Source organism: Chelmon rostratus, chromosome 13, assembly GCF_017976325.1.
Source record: "Chelmon rostratus isolate fCheRos1 chromosome 13, fCheRos1.pri, whole genome shotgun sequence".
Classification (NCBI taxonomy): domain Eukaryota; kingdom Metazoa; phylum Chordata; class Actinopteri; order Chaetodontiformes; family Chaetodontidae; genus Chelmon; species Chelmon rostratus.
In genome coordinates, this window is record NC_055670.1 from 15,847,889 (window position 1) to 15,866,821 (window position 18,933).

The following is an 18,933-nucleotide window of genomic DNA, read 5'->3' on the forward strand; positions in this document are numbered from 1 at the left end:
GATGATGCAGACTGTCAGTAGCTTCTACCTAATGTCGGTTTGTTTGCTTTGATGGTACACGGTACAGAAAGAGATAACATTTCGCTCCGGAAAGGGTTAAATTCTAATTTCATGCAGTTATGATATCTTATCTGGCAGGTGTGTCAGTTCTCTCAGGCACCAAATCAGTTTCTCGGCTTTGTGGAACCATTTCAGGTTTTGCACAGATAAATTGATCCATCTGAGAAATTGTTAAGGAGGGCATTGTCCCCGGCCGCAGACACCATTGGGAAATCACAGGATTGTCCTCGGCAATGACATGAATGACGGCTCCGGCAGCCACAGTGAGAGTTTTAATCAGGCATGATGACAAGGGAGAGACGAAGGTGTGTGGAGCAGAATACAGAGGCAACACAGTAGAAGGAATTCATGGCGATGATAGGCCAGAATGAAGATTATATCCCTATCACTGACTTGAGGAGAGCGGGTAGTTTGTAATCGTTTTCAGCAGTGGTTTACTGGCTGTACTGGGACAAACCCCAGTGGTCCGCCGCATCGGTGTTTTCACCAGCTGTCCCGCCCAGGCTGTGTCATTTTTTGGTGTGCATGAGAGCGAGCTGAGTGCGTGTTCCAGGCCTGGGCTCGCTGGCCAATCACAGTGTGCTCTCGCCCTGCATAGTGCGAGGAATAATTAGATGAATTCTTTAGTGGGACCACCACAGAGTCTCAACTCCACATTTACTGGTGCACCTAGCACAAATTAAAACCCAGCTCTTCAGCCTTTAGCTCCTGTTACCTCATTGTTTTGGTACTTCTGGGGGGCCCTCCAGCAACCCTCACGAACCTCTCTCTTTTCACACATTTCTTGCAAACACAGCTCACGCAGGTGACTACGCTACCTGAATTTTTATGGTTATGCTTAGGCATTCACAGCACTCGATTGTGGTTGTGCATTGTGCATGTTCTTGATTTAATACAGCAAAGGCTCCACAGTGAATGGGACATGACGCACTAATTAACATTTAAGTGAAACCACGATCTTCCCTAACATTTAGGGCTTTTGTTGCTCAAGCCCAAACACAGACAGGACTGCGGGATGCGGACAGTGGCCGTTCAGGTGTGGCAGGTAAGGTGGAATTAAATGCCCTGACCAAACAAACACAGCATTCTTCCCATGCCATGACATTTGGTATCAGGTTGTCTCCTAGTTCACAGCCATAGATTTGTTTTCTGTTTCCACAGCAACGGCCCACCAGAAATGCACACTCACGCTGTGTCAGAGGTGCATCCATTGTGTGCCAAGTGTTTAATCCCGCATACAGGAGGCATAGCTTTTTGCTCTGCCGCCTACTCTGTGGTTGCACATGCAGGAAATCGAATTCATTACTTCATTTTCGAGGCAAAATATATAATCAGCAGTGCCAAATCAAACTTAAAATGTGCTTTACTCGCAAAGTTAATGCACTTAATGTCTTTATTTTATTTTCATTCACACTGTTTTTAAAAATCAATATGCTTTTATCATAGCGATGTGCATGGTGGAGTGCGATGTAACTCCCTCTGTGGCTGGAGACATTCTCTGCGCTGTGCTGCTGTCAAATGTTCATCAGGATTTTTAGGGTCGCATCCTGCTCAGCTGACCACGTCAGCGCATGTAACTTCATCACACGAGGCAATTTACAGATGGTCGCCGCAAGTGCACAGCTCAGAACGTGTGACACAATGCTTTAAGATTTAGATGTCACAGCACAGACAACCATGACAGCAAATAGCTTAGCCCTGGTAAGTCTCCAAGGGGACAAAGAGAGGTGAGATAAAAGAGGCTAAAGGAAATCTGTGTGAAGCTTAAGCCTTAGAAACTGTGTCCTTATAAGTGTTCGTCTGTCCCACACAGCCTGACTGAGTCAGACACCATGGAAAGCAGCTTACAGCTACAGCAGCGCTCTTCGCTTTTTAAGGTTATACGAAGGCAGGAATGATGGCACGTTACGTGTCTGCTCTGCCGAATAATCCTCAAGTGTATCATGTGAAATATTTGCTGTTGACATTCAAGCAAAGAGCAGTTTGAATATACAGGGAGTGCTGTTTTCTGGCACCAAAAAGAATTGCGTATAAAGGTTTTTTTGTTTCACTTTGAATGAGCCCTTTTTGAGACTCACATTCAGTATACTGCAGTAATTGAACACACTTTGACAGTGCTTACGTCAGTCTGTTTTGTGACTGTTTGATTCTGCTAAGTTTCCAATAAGTGTGTGTTTAAGAAAGGAAGGTTCTCAGCAGGTGAGGATTTTACAATACATGAAAACTGTCTAGTGTCTAAGTTTACTTAGGGTGGTGGAAATGTGCCTGCTTTATTGAAAATGAAATGTATTGATGGGAACATCATCAGTGCCTGACTATAGAATGAACAGGAAAAAAAAAATGATTAAATGGTGGCACTTTGGTACTTCCTACTGCACTTTATGTGAAACAACATTAACCCAACACAACTGCATGAATGGATTCAAGCAGTCCTGGTCAAAGTGAGGTGATAGCATTATCAACAGAGCAAAAGAGCAGAAAGTTTGATGCAGCATCATAGCAATAGGTCAGTTGACTGAAGGACACAGTTCTGAGGGACACTGCTGCTCATACTTCTCTCTTCATAAAATGACATGCATGATATTCATCAGACATGCAGTACATGATCCATCTCAGCCATATAGTAAATAGCTGCCTATTTATACACACAGCAATAACTGGAGCCTGAGGGAAAAAAATATGACATTTTCCACCGTTGTTAATGCTATGTCTGTTTGTCTGTAAGCCTACCATAGCAGCACAAAATGGTCCGCCAGCACCAGCGCCATGTGCTTTGTAAATCACAGTGATCCCACAAAGGATTTTAAGCAGTCTGGACTCATAGCAGAGTTACCAGACTGGCTCTAAATTCCATTACAGCGCAAACCATATTAGGGGATTGTCAAAAGATAATGTTTGTTGTTTGCTGTAATTGAGACAGTTACAGTGCTGGCTCACATGGGTGTGACCTGCACTTTTTTTTTGGAGTTTACGAGCAGAGCTGTTGTTTCAGTCGAGACGCTCTCTCAGCACAGCTTCAATTAGGTAATAAATTAGCAGTAGCTGTGTTAGGAGCTGCCACAAATCATGGACATTCAAATGAGCTCTTCTCACTTCCTGTAAAAGCAATGTATCCTCAGTCATTAGTAATGGGGGTAGCCCCCCCAGAAGAAGTTAAACTCATCCCAGCAGTAAGACATGCCAGTAAAATCTCTGTCACCATGTTGTCTGTTCATAGTGATCCATCATTATGCATGATGGAGGACAATCATACACACAATAATCACATGTCGACATACGTATCACTGCCAATTAGAACAGGAAACAGCATTATTTTAAACAATTAGATGTTGCATTTTCTTTGGTTCAACCCAGAACTCTTCCATCACAGACGTGTTTTTATAACTCATTTAATCCATCACACCTCTCTCAGAAACCCAGCAGCACGGAATTTCATTCTAAAATCAACCAAATCCACCAACCAGCCATTGCACATAGTTTATGGATATGGCCATATGGCTCCATTGTTCACAAACCCATCTGATCTTTTGGATTCTGCAATAATAGTAGTGACTTGACTGCAGTCATTAAGACCAGCCAGGACAAATCAAAGAACACTGGAGACCCTCAGCGTCCACAGTCCACAAGTACAATAAAACACTGTATAAATGATGGTTTCATGGTTGGTGCATAAAACCTGCAGACAGATTTATTCAGATACAAGTACACATCCTGTTACAATAAGTAATCAGCCTCCTCTGCCTAAACATTCAGAGCTCACGCATTCATCAAGAGTCAGCATCCTTTATAGATTTGAATGATTCCCCAGGAAGCTGATCTGAACTGCTCAAGGAAAGAGGGAAAGCAGTAGTAGTCTTCCTCAACCCACAACAAAGGGAAGGACAGTGAACTACAAAACCATTTATTATGAATAATCAATGAAGTGGGGAATGCTTATGTCACCATGATCCCTTAATTATTGTACATGTTCCCTTTACATAATGCATGGCAGGTTCACAATTTGGTCACAGTTAAAGAAAACTTAGTGTGCATATATTACTGTGTGAAAACTACTGAGCTTCCATTATATTTATTTCAATTCACACCATGATTTTATTTCCATAATGAGGTGTTTGTATGGGATTCAGCTTCCTCTCATTATTTCCGTTAAAGCATTATAATTAGCATTAATCAACAATTGACACAGCAGTCAAAACCCAATTTGGGGCCATTTTAAATAGTCTCTGTGCTTTTGTCGCTTGCCTCTGTTTGTGACCCACGCCTCTTCTGCTTAGTTCCCAAATCACATCAGTACCAAGTCAGGCCATCTAACGCTCAAAATAATTACCTCTACTGCGTGCAACACATCCTTGAAATCCAAAAAAAAGAACTGCAGTGTCCCAAGATGCAACAAAACTGTAAGATGCAGCGCTAGCACCGGTAATCTTGAAACAAATTTTGAAGAATTTGGCACCGTGAAAAAAACAAAGCCCGCAGCGACAGTTTCACCTTGAGGCAGGCCATAACAACAGTCCTTACCAATTAGTTTCCAAAAGACACTTGTTGCTATTTTATCTGCAAGATAGATCTGGTCAAAAATTTCAGATTTAAGTGGTGATTGGGCCACAGTCACATTTGCTCATTCATGCAAAACAGGTTGGCCTGGAAGTTTGGTGAAGTAGCTGCTGCTTGCAGGGCCGCTTCATGATCTACTGTAGCTGGTAAAGCAGCCAATAACGTGCAGGCCAGCTAGTCTGTCACAATAGCTTCCAGAGCCTCTCTCTATATTGTCTTGATTGTTCTCTTTACTTACCACCATTGTTCATCATTGCAGATTATTTCAAAGTAACATAGCCTGGATTAATGGAACGATATGTTCATACAGCTTATTCAGAAGACACCTTTGTACCTTTTTCTCCTGTCTTGAGACAGGAGAAAAAGGTACTGAATTTTGCTAAAGCTAATAAACTACGATAGCTTCCTTCGTTTTGGACTCTCTGGTTCTCTGTCTGCTCAAAGGTCAGCACCGTCAGGACGGCTTGCTTTTGGTCAACAGCACAAATTTGAATGTCAGAGTTTATCAAAGTTAGGAGCAAATTGAAATTTTGCTGCTCTGGAACCAAGCTATTATTAAACTTATATGCATATTAAACTTATTTGCTTACACAGAATCGTTTCTGTGTATTTGTAGTCATTATGTAGATGTATGACTTGTTTTATTCCAGCTTTAAAGTACGTCTGGAGGAGGGCACTCATTGTTGCATCACACAAGATCTTTTTTTTTCTTTTATCTCGATAAAGAATTAAACACAGTTGTCTCTCTGGAGCCACAATTGTGGAGGGTATATGTTTTTTGTGCTCCAGTTAGGCTTGCATTTTCAATGTGTAATATCCCATAAATAGCATTACCCACTACCCCTCACTGCACACGCGCACACATACACTCCCTCAGTGCTGCACCGCAAAGGATCTGAGCTTCAGAACCAAATAGATTAAATGTCAGAGGAGGCTCCTGCATGCATTAATACAACCTGATGGTCCAGAACCTGCATTTCTTTATGAGGGCCTGGCTTGCAGGAAACACCCTTGGATCAGCTTCACGCTGTCCTTCCCACTTAGCAAGCGCTGTTCTTGCCAAGCAAGCAGAAGAGTAGCAAATTAATATGATCACCTATGCAGCAGAGATTGGCATATTACTACAATCAAATCAATGTTTAGGCTAACAGAACACAGCATCTTCAACCAGCCTTTTCCATCAAATGAGCATGTGTACTGAGGCATGCATGTAGCCTATACATTATACTGTGTGCACACACAGATGCACAGAAACCAAAGCACGCAGTCCCATGTGGAATAAGACATATTTAAGGTATATAAACATTGGACTCCATACTTATATTCTTTTCCTCCAACTATTCTAAATTCCCTTCTGTTTTCCCACCCATAAAGCTAGATTGGATGAAGCATTGGTCTGTTTACAAGCTACATGCTTTGAAAAGGATATGCCAGAGTAACTCATCTATGGTCTGATGGATGCCATGGCCCCAGGCTCCATTCCTATGAGACCACACTCCATTTGAAGCGCAGTCATCCTGCTTGTCACCATCCTCTCAGAACATACAGTGTATTTTTCCACACTGTCTCGTGTGATGCGTGTGTTAGGAATAGGAGCACTAATAAATTATTAATGCCAGACTCTATTCTGTATTTAGTTGTCAACCAAGTTTAATAATGTTGCCTCCTATTCAGGTTTGCCAGAAGCCTAAACTGCAGCGACTGACTGAATACATGAAGTAGCAGAAATGCCTGTAAAAATAGGTAATTTTCCTGAAAATGCTTTTGTCTGGTGGAGCTAGTTTGAAAAACACATTGCGGGCCTTCAAGTAAATATCAACATCACAAAAACAACCGTGATGTTTTTTCAGCATTAAACTTAACGTCTCAAGATTTTGCCAATTACACATACTGTGATCTGTATCCAACAATATATGTAGAAGGGACTACATGTGGATTTGTATTCCAAGCCACAAGGAGATTGATAAACTTTATGAGAGCTCCAGGATCCGATGAACAATTTGCATACTTGCAACGCTTGTTATGAGAACAGCAAAGATTAGACATACTCCAACAGATGCATCTTTTCAGTTGCTGGAACTTGAATTTTTTATGCAACGAGCATAGCAAAGTTAACTACTTAGAGATTTCCTGAATGAGATCACTACTGAATCTTCAGCCACCTCAGCCAAAGACCTTTGAAACAGACTAAAACAGGACTTCATGTAAACATCATTTTAAGGATGGAGTTATATTTATCTTAGTGCTTCATATTTTCGCTGAACCTTTTGTGACCATCCTCACTGAGCTATCAGCCTTGGCATCGTCAGTTTTGATTTCAATAGACCAAACCTCTGATATGGTTTATTCCAAGAAGCCACAACTCAGTTTAGGTCAAATATGCTCACATTCTTTATAGCTAACTCTGCACAACCCTGAGTCTTTTGATAATAATTACTATCAATAAATTCAGTAATTACTTTGAATTTATTCAAAGTAATGTAATTAGTCATGTTACTAATTACTTTGATAGCACTAGTGGAACAACACAAAGTGGTCGTGATGCTGAAGAGTTCTTTACCTTGAGCTGCAGCTGCAGCTGCTATAATGGTTTGTGTTTAGTACCTTTGTCGTCAAAGTGTTGTTTTCTGCCAGAATTTACATGAATGAAGTGTTGTTTAGCATATTTAATGTTCCCACTTTCTCCTATGCTGTACGATCATACAGATTGTGAAGGAGTCAAAGTAGAAGTTAAACTGAAAGTGATTTATTCCTAGCTCATCATCATTCTTCCCAAACATAAAAGTTCTCGACATGTGGGGGAGGACAGAACAAAGTGGTCATGCCAAACAAATGTTTGGTAGTACATGTTACAACTAACTCACCGTCTAACTACAACAACTGCAAGGACATTTTCAGACCCCTTTTCATGGCAAATTTCACGGTTGTAGTCTTGAACGATCAGGGACCAACGCATAAGACGTTGACCTATGCATTCTGGAGAGGAACACAACAGGATCATGATGTGTGAAAACCTTATAAGGCTTTTAGCATATATACTTTGACCAACTTTAAAACTTACGTGAAAAGTAACTCACAAGACGATCGTTGTCCCGGTACTCTTCCCAGAACAGTCCCAGAACCAACCCCATTGGCGTCAACTTCAAGCTTGAAAGGCAAGGAGAAATCAAAGCGGTCAGTGGGGCTGCTACATAAGGAACGTTTTTGCAGAAAGAGCCGGTGCAGCGCTCTCCAGGTGGTTGGTACAGGAAATGCAGCAATAGCTGTGATCTTTGCATCGACAGGACACAACCGTCCTCAACCAACCTGCTGACCAGGATAAGAGGACAGTACTTTTCTAAATGCACATTTGGCAAGGCTGAGTGTTTGAGGAGGCAGTTGACAAGCATTTAAAAGCTTCTCTCCACGTAGTCATGTGACTAGACAGGTCATCAGAATATATGGCAATCTTGATACAGTATGTTCTACAGTTCAAACACAATACTTTTTACTTATTTACCACCCTCTGAAAAGCTGCAGGAGTATTCCACATACTGAAGGGCATGAAGGTGTGCTGGAGGAAGGTCACATAAAGCTGAAATGTCAGAAGCAAGTGGGGTCAAAGGAACTTGCCAATATCCTTTTAACATCTCAGGTTTACTGAAATATTGGGCCGGACAGATTTCATCAATGCAATCATCAGCAGTTAAGAGGTCATGGATGTACATCAAGGACAGTTACAGTATTCACCTTGTGGATGTCAGTACAGAACCGTGGATTTCCATCAGACTCAATATTACTTAGCCTCGCCCCTTGTGGAGTAGCATCATACATCATCAGTTCATCATCATCATCATCAGGAGAGCCACAAACATTATTAGAGAGAGTAAACCAGGTATCAGGCCACATAATCAAAACTTTGCCACCTGGCTGAAACAGGTGGGCCACTGCTCTCTGGTCATGGTGTAGCCACAGGCTAGCTGGAAGCAATCTTTGATCTTGGTGACATAATCTGGAATAATTTTGACCCTGTTCTGACCCTGTTGAGTCTTGAATCTCCAATGAGCCCCCAGTTATATTACATCCCCTTTGTGCCAATACAGGGAAACAGAGACAGAAATGTAAGTCTAGACAAAAACACTGTGTAATTGCATACATAACATTTTTTTCATTACGTAATCTCATTGAGATCGAGATCTTTTTGGCGAGAGAGGCCTGAGTACAACACATTAAAAGTAAAATAAACATAACCAGACAGACAAAAGCACAAACAGCATCAGAGACAATCACAGACATTTTAAATCGATTCAAAATTAAAATTCTAAAATCGGCCCTTCGAGTTTTAAATTCTGGTGCAAAGCAGTGGAAGGAAGTTTTCCAAAGTTCCGTATTTTCCTGAGGGATAACTTGAGTTATGAGTCCTAAGATCTGGTCTTGAGAGCAGTAGTTTTAAATTTGAGGAGTGATATACTGAGGCAGCTTTTGCAGGAGACCTTTATAAATAAAGATGATAGGATGGTACAAACTGAGTCATGTTCACAATACTCATCTTTGCAGAGTTACTCATTTTTATTCTGCTCTTTCACACCCGAATGAGTGAGAGTTTTTTTTAAAATGAAATTCGTGGGTCAGCACATCAGTGTTACATTATGTATCGGCCAACAGGGGGACAAAAAAGAAATGACACAAAACAAAAAAGAAAACACATTCGAACCTTTCTGGGGTAAAGGGATGCTGATGCTCTTGAATGCGTTTCAAAGTATTACGTGCGCTCTGTCTGAGAGCAGGCTATAAAATGGAGCTCCTGAATAAATTATTCATATCAACATGCCCAGAGCAGATGTACATGTATACTGTGCATTTTTAAATACTTCTTCGGTGCAGTAAGCAGAACAAATGAGGCTGTTGAAAGTCATTGCCAATTTAGCAGAGTGTGAAGAGGCTGGATAAAGAACTTTCTATCACCACCTTTGAATAGCTACTGAAAGACAACGGCGATTACCATAACCATCGGAAAACAGGATGGACAGTTGAGAACATTGTGGAACACAATTTTTTCCTTTTCTCCTAATACAACCACATCACATCCATCACCTGCAACACTTTGCACCTTTCTGAGGGAGTCGTGCTTCTTGGTAAGCATTCCCTGGCCCTGGAAAACATTTGCTATTGTTCTGGTCTAGCTCCTTGTGCATCCAAAGTCTCCTCCAGGCATACCCTGAAGTCTAAGGAGGCAGTGGGGAGACAGCAGGGGTAGATAGTGGGTCACTGTCCAGAGCACTGGTGCAGAGCATTAATTGCTGAATCAGAGTGCATAGTTGAGACCTCTGCAGTGGCAGTAATTGGGAAGGGAAGCCTGCTGACAAGGCAGTAGAAACTTCGGGGAAGGGCTAATGGCTGGGAACCTCAACCAGACATCAGTAGGAATAACCACCTGATGGATATACTACATGTAGATGAAAGTGCAGTCAAGTTTTGTGCTGACTAGTCAAGTTAGAAATAGCAGAGCAGAGGCTTGCTGCAACACGATTTGGATAAATGTTGAAATAAGTGGGGATTGAAGCGAGGGTGCCGTTTATACGTATGAAATATTCTTTTGCTGTGTTGTCATTGCTTTGGATGAGTTATCCGCATAAGTCTTGTTTCAAGTAGAGAGTCTTTACAATATTTTTTGACAACAGATGATGCTGGATTTAACGAATGCAACATCTACCTGTAAGCACACACTTTTACAAACACCACCACAGCCATAAATCATATTGTATGCACTTATAAACACAACACCCAACTTAACAGTGGAAGATAACCACACATGCACACCAAATGTGATTTACTTTCCAACCATCCCATTCAGGAAGTATTAGGCACACGGATTTGTTCCACAGTGGCTGATGTCAACTAATGTGGCGTCTTGAAATGTGAAACGAGCTGGTAGAGTGGAACAAATGTTCAATCAACATTATGCACTTGCATGCTGTGTTTGCCATGTGGGGAAAAAAAAAAAAAAAAACTCAACCCATTTGGCCAAAGCAGTGATTGCCAAATGTTTCTATCATCTTTCACCCGCATTGTCATTTCCAGGAAGTAATCTTGCTCATCCTGGCATGTCTTTTATGGACAAATACATCACGACCACTGTCATGATTTCTGGAATTGCACGAGCTCTTTCTCCTTGAACCACTGAGGTTGTAAAGGCATGTTTACCACTTGACTCAGAAAGTAGCGCCAGCAGTCATTTCCCAGTGATGTCTGTTGATCAATGTCAAACTACTTCACGACATGTGTGTCAGAGGAGCATTTCATGCCTCTGTCTCTAATAAATACTGCTGTTTTATGCTGTCATTTCAAATATTAAAATACAATATATAAGGTTGAAGTATTGAACAGTTGAACAGTCCAGGGCAGTTTCCCCCATTTCACCTAACAAACTAATAATATACTGTACAATACACTTACAACCTGTATAATAGCCTGTATTCGATGTTTTATATGTATACAAGAACATAATGTATTCTACATCCAGACTGACATCACACCTGCATACAACCACTGTATTATAGTAGTGGAAATGTACTGCGTGGAACCTAGCAGGTAACGGGTACATTTTTTAAAATTATATCTGGCCATGAATTAGTAATTTGCACTATAATCACCGGACAGCAGTTCAAGTTTGCTTTATTTGTGTGGCCATGAGGGTACCATACCTTTAAATTTCGCCATGATTTTGCACATGATTGTGAAGGTCCACGCTGATGTACATGGTGCCGTTCTGTACGAACTACAATCTAACCGCACACACGGTAGAAAAGCAAAGAGGATGCTTGTTTTCATGCGCTGTATGCATGTACTACATTGCATATCCTTGGTCACATTCTGGTTGTTGTTGTTCAGCTAAATTCAGTGGTCTTCTTCTTGCTGTTGGGAGGTCATCTGATTGTCTTGTGTGAATGTGTGGGATGCATCAGCAGACCCCCGATTTTAATGTGTATGGAAGCACCTGCGTTCAAGTCTGCACGTGTCAGCATCTGCTGAAGTGTGATCAATGCTTGTTCATACTCTAATTATAACGACATAAATCAACTCAAAAGGGCAATCTGCCGCCCTCTCTAATAAGGTTTAACACAACCTTTTCTGCAGTTTACAAAATGTAATTTTATGTCATGTAGATAGAATTTTATATTTGATTTGCAGAAATGCATGTAGGCTGTCAAACGTGCTTGTGATTCCTTAGACTCATGGAGTACGTAGATGTCCGTGTTGATTCTGTTGCTCTCTTACCAGTTTTGTCAGTGTGTCACTGGCCGAAAGCAAACAACACGCATTTTATAACACAGTGATGTGGTAAATTGAGTCCTGAAGGGCAATGGAAAATAAGTGTGCATGTTTTGTTTGCATGAATGTGTGGTCTTGGTGCCTTGCCGTGGGCGTCTCTACTACAGCATGACAGCGCCTTTCATAATGCACCAGTGACTATATGTGACATCAGCCTGAATTTTTTTTTCAAGCACACACACACACACACACACACACACACACACACACACACATATATATATATGGTATATCTGGCTGCTACACATGCAGCATCAGGCAGGCCTCTATTTTCTCTGAGGAGACTTCATCAATCACAATGCAGGACCAAGGACATCTTTCTATTCACAGCTCTTTATGTAACTTACAGAGTACGACTGATTTTCACATGTGGCCCAGTCCTTTTCTGTCTGACACAAAGAACTTTGTTTATCGTTGTGAAGATAAATGATCAAGCATCCAGTGACATGCTGGTGCAGAAACGAGCCAGATGGACCATAAAAACAAAGGTGTTGACTTTTTTCGGCCCTGTCTTCTGTTCCCTCCATGGATGCTCAGTTGGTGATGTGTTTTAGCGGGTGGCTGTGCTGAACGAGGTCTGAATGGAGTATGATTGCTTTCGTGGGGGTTCGTTTTTGCTGTTGCAGGTTGTTTATATATTCGGGTCAGAGGAGGAAGGGTTGAACTATTCCCTGTAAAATTATGACTTAGTGTGATTTGTGAACGAAATAAAACATCTTAATAGAAAATAAAATATGAAAGATTTAATTCATGCACCATATTCATTTCTCTGAAACACAGCTTGAGCTTCATCCAAATCCAGAACAAGACGTTCAATATCGTGGGCCCTACAGTAAATGCTTCTATTGTGCAGCTCGCTGTCTCAGAAGCTGTAGACTGACACAGCTTTTGGCACTGGAAGCCTCTCTTGCATTATGTACTGTAAGTGAATTAAACTAATGCACCCGTCTCCTTTCTGCTGCTGGACAGTATTTATTAGTCTGATCTACATCCATAAGTCTTATTCTGTGTCACAACTCCATCTTTAATGCTGCAGGCTGAGTGAAAAATGAAAGTACCGTGCAGCAGCAGACCGCGGCTTGTCCGATGAACAGATATGCGTAGCGTATTATCTTCAATTGCATGGGCAAGTGCTGCCCTGTCAGTATATATATGTCTGCATCTTGTTTTTTTTTTTTTTTCCCCTTCATCATCTTTGAAGATTTATTATTGACCAGACCACGGCAGAAAAATTGCCCTCTTCCCTAATATGCAACACACATTACAACCATTATGTATGTCTAAACCATTTTCTGAATTCATTGTCATTGTTCCAGTGCAGACCTACACGACAACAACAACAACAACAGCGGCATTCAACTGCTAGAATGAGGCAGAGGTAGCGAAAGAGGCAAATATTGCATCAAACAATTGAGCCGTGAAAACAAAGCAGACCAAGCATTTTCCTTTGATGCATGGTAGTCTACAATCCCATTATCTCTGCTGGGTAAGGATCACAGAGACTCCACTCAGGGGAATATCCCTTCAGACAGGTGCACAGGAACAGACGGCAACGGTGATAACCAGCATGGGCATCTTCTGTACCCAGGAAGTTTCAGCACCAAGCAACAGCTGACTTGTGTTTCCAAACAAAGCCCAGAACAAACTGCCATACATTACATTCATTTATCACTAATCTGGGTTGAGCTCAAAGCATTAAAGCAATCATGATAGATTTAAAACGGGATATAAAAGAGTCTCGTGGTTTTGCCACCACGGAACAGCAGTTGTTCACAGAGCAGACGCAGCACAATTAATTAATCCGGTGGCATAGCTGTCTCCTTGTGATACATGTAATCTTTTATGCCCCTCACCCCCCACCCCAAACCCCCCCACACACACACGCACACACACATACACACACACACAATCCACACATTTTTCCTCTGTTGACAAATGGATGGATATAAACACTTGGTCTGGCAAAGAAATGGATGGCAAACATTAATGCACCTGGGTCAATGCTTGTCCTGTGCATTGCAACTGTACCACATTCATCTGTTGGGCTAACCTTTTCATGTAGGAAAATAGTGTCAAAAGGACTGACTTCATTGTGTAATGGATTGCTGTGTGCAACTAGTATGTGCAAGAGTGTGTTCGCGTGGGCAGTATGCCTCATAGGTGTTGTTGCCCAGAAACACTGTACTGCAGTGAGTTGCATCTATCTTTGCGAGTGCCAAGCTCCAATTTGAGGCCCACTATTCATTCTTGTATAACATTTCCTGTCATGTTCTTCTGGAGGACAGAGGGAGCAGAGTCCCTGCTCCTCCTGCATGCATAGCACTGTCACAAGCATCACCTCAGCAAAGCAAGGTTAATACTACCTGTCAGTGTCACAAAGACAGGACTCCTGATTATGATTGATCAGGTTCTTATCATGCCCCATTGCGTGACAAAAGACATTTACTACTTTGGAGCTACAACAGTCCTTGGAGAGAGATCCTGAGGTGCATCTACTGCTAGGAAAGCAGCTGCAAAGGGGGGAAAAAACTTGTCATGCAATGTCATCTGCATCTCAACGAAGTTGCTGGAAACTGGAAGTTAGAGTAATGAGAAACCACTGCGTTACTGCGTTTTGATTGGCACTTTGACCTGGCAGGTTTGTTAATCGTCACAAATTCTTTGCGATTACAATCAGTCATTCGTGCCTCCTGCCGTGGTGATGGCAGATTTATGGAAATTAGGGCATCATAATCCTGATCAGGTTGTGTCGGCTTATTGTGTGCACAGAGCTCCACGACCCTGCAGTAATTGCCTCTTACAATCTTCTAAATCTTGCTTGACATACCAGCAAATCCATGGGTCCCTGTTGTTTTTTAGCGGTGACCTTGGCTTTGTGTCAAAGCTTTGGAGCGGGCTTGCTCTGAACGTGGATGGAATAGGCTGTTTGACTTAAGATTCCATGTGCGTTTCACTTGCATTTCTCCTGCATTCCCGAAAAAAACACAACATGCAAAACTAGGCAATCCAAACCAAAACAGTTATGCACGAGAAGGACATTTCAAGTAGAGGGATGTGACCTCAGAACATGTCAAACTCTTTCTCTGGGACATGAATGGAATGAGAGCGAGGGGTTGAAATCGGAGTCCTCAAAAGCAGACTAATTACCCTAAAACACTGATAACGCTCAAATCCTCCATTTCCTGGAGGCTGTGCATAATGGTTTATTAACTCTACATAATTGACCATAATTAGAAAAGGGTCTTAGATCTTTTGTGTAAGAAACCACAGTTTTTTGCCACAATGTTGACTTTAATGTCACTAATTTGCTTTTTTCTGTGTCAGTATGAATGTTAATAGTTTCAACATAATCCTGCTTTGTCTTTGCTACAACACAAAGCTGAACTATTTGCTGCAAAGTATAAAAACTGTTTATCACTTGACTAATATTAATACGCCAAGACACTGGTTGAAGTTATGCAACTGGTGTAGTGAAGTCCATGTACAAATACGATATATATGCAAGCTGTCCTGCCCTAACAGGTGTAAGAAAACTAACAATCCCACAACGTTCTGATGGTGCGATGAAAGCAGGTTTAGCTAAATTTACTTGCGTGCTGTGCAAAAGGAAGGCAGGGAAGAAAAAAATTGTGAGCAGGCAGGGTCTTAAGCATAAACTCACGTGGTTGTAAATTATACAGCTTCGTCATTAATGTCTAGTATCGTTGTTGCACACATGCAGCTGAGCAGCAAACCCCCTTCTCTGCTACTTGCACTACTGTGCAGTTATAAACCAGGATATAAGCAATCAATATTTCCTGCATGGGAGATCAATGCCGCTCCCTCTCTAAAGCTGGCAGGACGCTGGAGAGCCTCATAATTTTCTGTGTCAAAGTTCAATCAGACTGAACCCTGTGCGAGGAAACCGGGTCTGGAAGGTTTGATTGTGGAAACGATAAAGTCTCGCCCCCTTTTAGCTGTTTTCATTTTCACGTTCTGATCAGGCAAAATCGGAGAAAACACTTATGCGAGTGTGTACTGAAATTTACCAACCTACATAGAAAGGAAAAATGAATTTATTTGCTAATCATTGGTTTCAAGCAGATACACATCTAACATGCTTAAACATTGTTAATGGCCCATGATATTACACTATAAAGCAGTGTTCCTCATAGAGACAAGTTATCCAGCAAGTTCTTTTGACTGAGTGTAAATTTATCATTAATGGCACAGGATTTTATAACATACTTAAACTCGACTGTAAAACTGTATCTGTACCTGTATATGACACCACTCCATATCAACAACAACAAAAAAAAAACTGATCTGAACCTGAAGTCCCACTGTCTGTAATCTGTCATGGTTTTGGGTGTCAGTTCCAGTATTTCCTGTTTTATGTTGAAAGTGTTCCTCATGTGTCATCTTCTGCTTTACTTCCTGTGTTTTCCCGCCTTTGTGATTGGAGATTTGTTTCACCTGTCCCTCATTAGTTTTCCCTCCTGGTGTATTCAAGTCTGTGTTTTCCCTTAGTCTGTGCCAGTTCGTCCTTGTACCTTTGTGTTTAGAGTGTTCCAGTTATTCCCACTATTTCCCAGTGCTTTCCTGTGTTTCTGGACTTTTGGATTGTGCTCCCTTTTTGGATTTTGTTTGCCTCCCTCATCTCCGCGTAAGCCTTTTGTTAATTGCCTTTTTTTCCCTTACAAATAAATAACTTGACCTGCACCTGCTCCAACTTTGTAGCCTGAGGGAAAACACAGGAAGTCACGCAAAAGATGGCACATGAGCAAGACTTTCAAGACAAAACAGGAAGAAACAAAACTGACACCCAAAACAATGACAAACTCAAGATAATCTTGACAGAACAGGAACTATTCAGAATGAGGGTTGTTGCAGTAAGTCACCTGGTCTCTGTACATTAACCACGTTTGTCACTTTCCAAGTACTACCTGTTAATTATGTGACACAGCGTGATGATTAAACGGTAGGGATGGGTGATACCACAGAATTTGGTTTAAGTCAGAAGAGGTCCAGGATCACCAATATCAATACTGATAGTCAGTGTACTATTAGAGAGAAATGTCATGATTAATCAGGTGGATGTACATTTAAAAGGCTACTTCTAAATGTATTTTAATTATTATTTGTTCTTATATTCTTTATCTTGTGAATGATCTGAACTAAAGAGGTCATCACTGTGTGCATGCACATGACAGCAGCAGAGATGCAAATATTCCAGCACTAAGAGGAGCGTTCACGTGCCCTGGATGTGATCTAACATGTGATGGATCCATCTTATTTTTGTATTGATCTTATCGACGCAAGGACCAATACTCAAAACAAGACTTTGCACTGCTAGTATTGATACTTCAGGGATCGATCCACCCACCCCTATTAAATAGCCAGCTATTGATGAAATGAACTGGAGAGACTGTATTAGAAAAGTGACATTAATCTTGGCAGTTAAATTTGCATCTTTTTCATTTTTGCTTTTCTCTCTATTTTCAGTCCAGTGTTTAGGACACAGCTGAACCTGCCCGAGACACACACTCTGCACACCTCAAGTCAAGGTAGGACTCTAACATTGTGGGAGAGGACTTTCATGTACTCCCTTGAAGCAGACTCGATTTGAACATTAATAGAGAGAGCGTGTGTATGTGTATGTGTGTGTGTTTGTATGAGAAGGCGAAGACTGAGAGTGCAAAGTACCATCTGCACCATACACACCTGACTGAACCCTCAGTAGTTGTCTCAGAAAAATACTGGTTTCCCAGGTCTTCAGATTAACACTCCAGTGGCCTCAGTCTGCAGAATGTGTGGTGACATTTTAAATCAGAACACAGAACTCAAATAAGTCGTGGTATGTACTGCTTGAGAGCGTGAGGCCAGGTAAGTGCCAGCACACCTGAGGAGGTGATCATTTTCGCAAGCGTGCTGAAACTGTTGGGTCAGATTTTCTGCGGAACATATGGCAGGCTTTGGCGATGATGGGGCCAAAATCTGCAAATCCTGGGCTTTCCAAAATAGTTGCCATTTTTATGAGCTCCATGTGAGGATGATTTTAATAACATCAATTAGATTGATTGCTATGTGTGTGTGTGTGTGTGTGTGTGTGTGTGTGTGTTGCAAACACATGCAGTATGTCTGTACGAACAGAGCAGTATTGGCTGCAGTTGACACCAACTTGCCATCCTGCCACCTACTATGCGCAGCCAAAAGAGCTGATAAAAAATTAACCCAACATGCCTTTGCTCTCACCGATGTGTGGTTGTGTTGTGATAGGCTGACAGTACTCAAGTATCTCATGCGTATCTTTATTACACGTGGGGTGGGGGGAGGACAGTCACTCGTCTGTGACTCAATTACAAGAAGACAACAAAGGAGCGCTAGAATCAGTTTTGTCTGGAATCCACACAGCAATCATATTTGCTGCTTGTAAATTGAATTAGAGGACGGGAAAGGGAGCAGGTAAAAGGCAGGCACAAGAGGGCTCTTTGCTCGTCAAGACTAATTGTGTCTCTGAGTGTCACAAAGGCTTGAATAGAGACAGTGCTGCTGTAATCAGAGGGCTGTGTGCTTGTTCATCAGCCCAGAACGTTTCTGCACCAGTGGCTCCTCTGACTGGGCCTGTGACAGCAGAAGAAACATCAGTATTGCAGCATCAACCCTATAGCAGAGAAATACAGTCATTTTAGGGCGCATCATGCTCAGGACAATGTATTACACAGCCTGTTATATTGGGTGGCTCTCTGGGTGGCTACAGCGACAATTTCAAAGTCACAATAATCATCAATGCTCTGAACTGATAACAGCAAAAGTATACGAGAACAGACGTGGCTGTGCTGCAACATATTCATCTCATTTAATATGAGACGAAAGGGACTTCACTGTATCTCATTTTAACATGAGAGAGAGCAGACTTTATCTTATCTTACCATGAAGCGAAACAAAATATCACTTGCGTTTTTATCTGGGGGCTTTAGGCATGAGTTGCCGTGCCTGAATCCATTGACTCACTTTATTTTTAGAAGT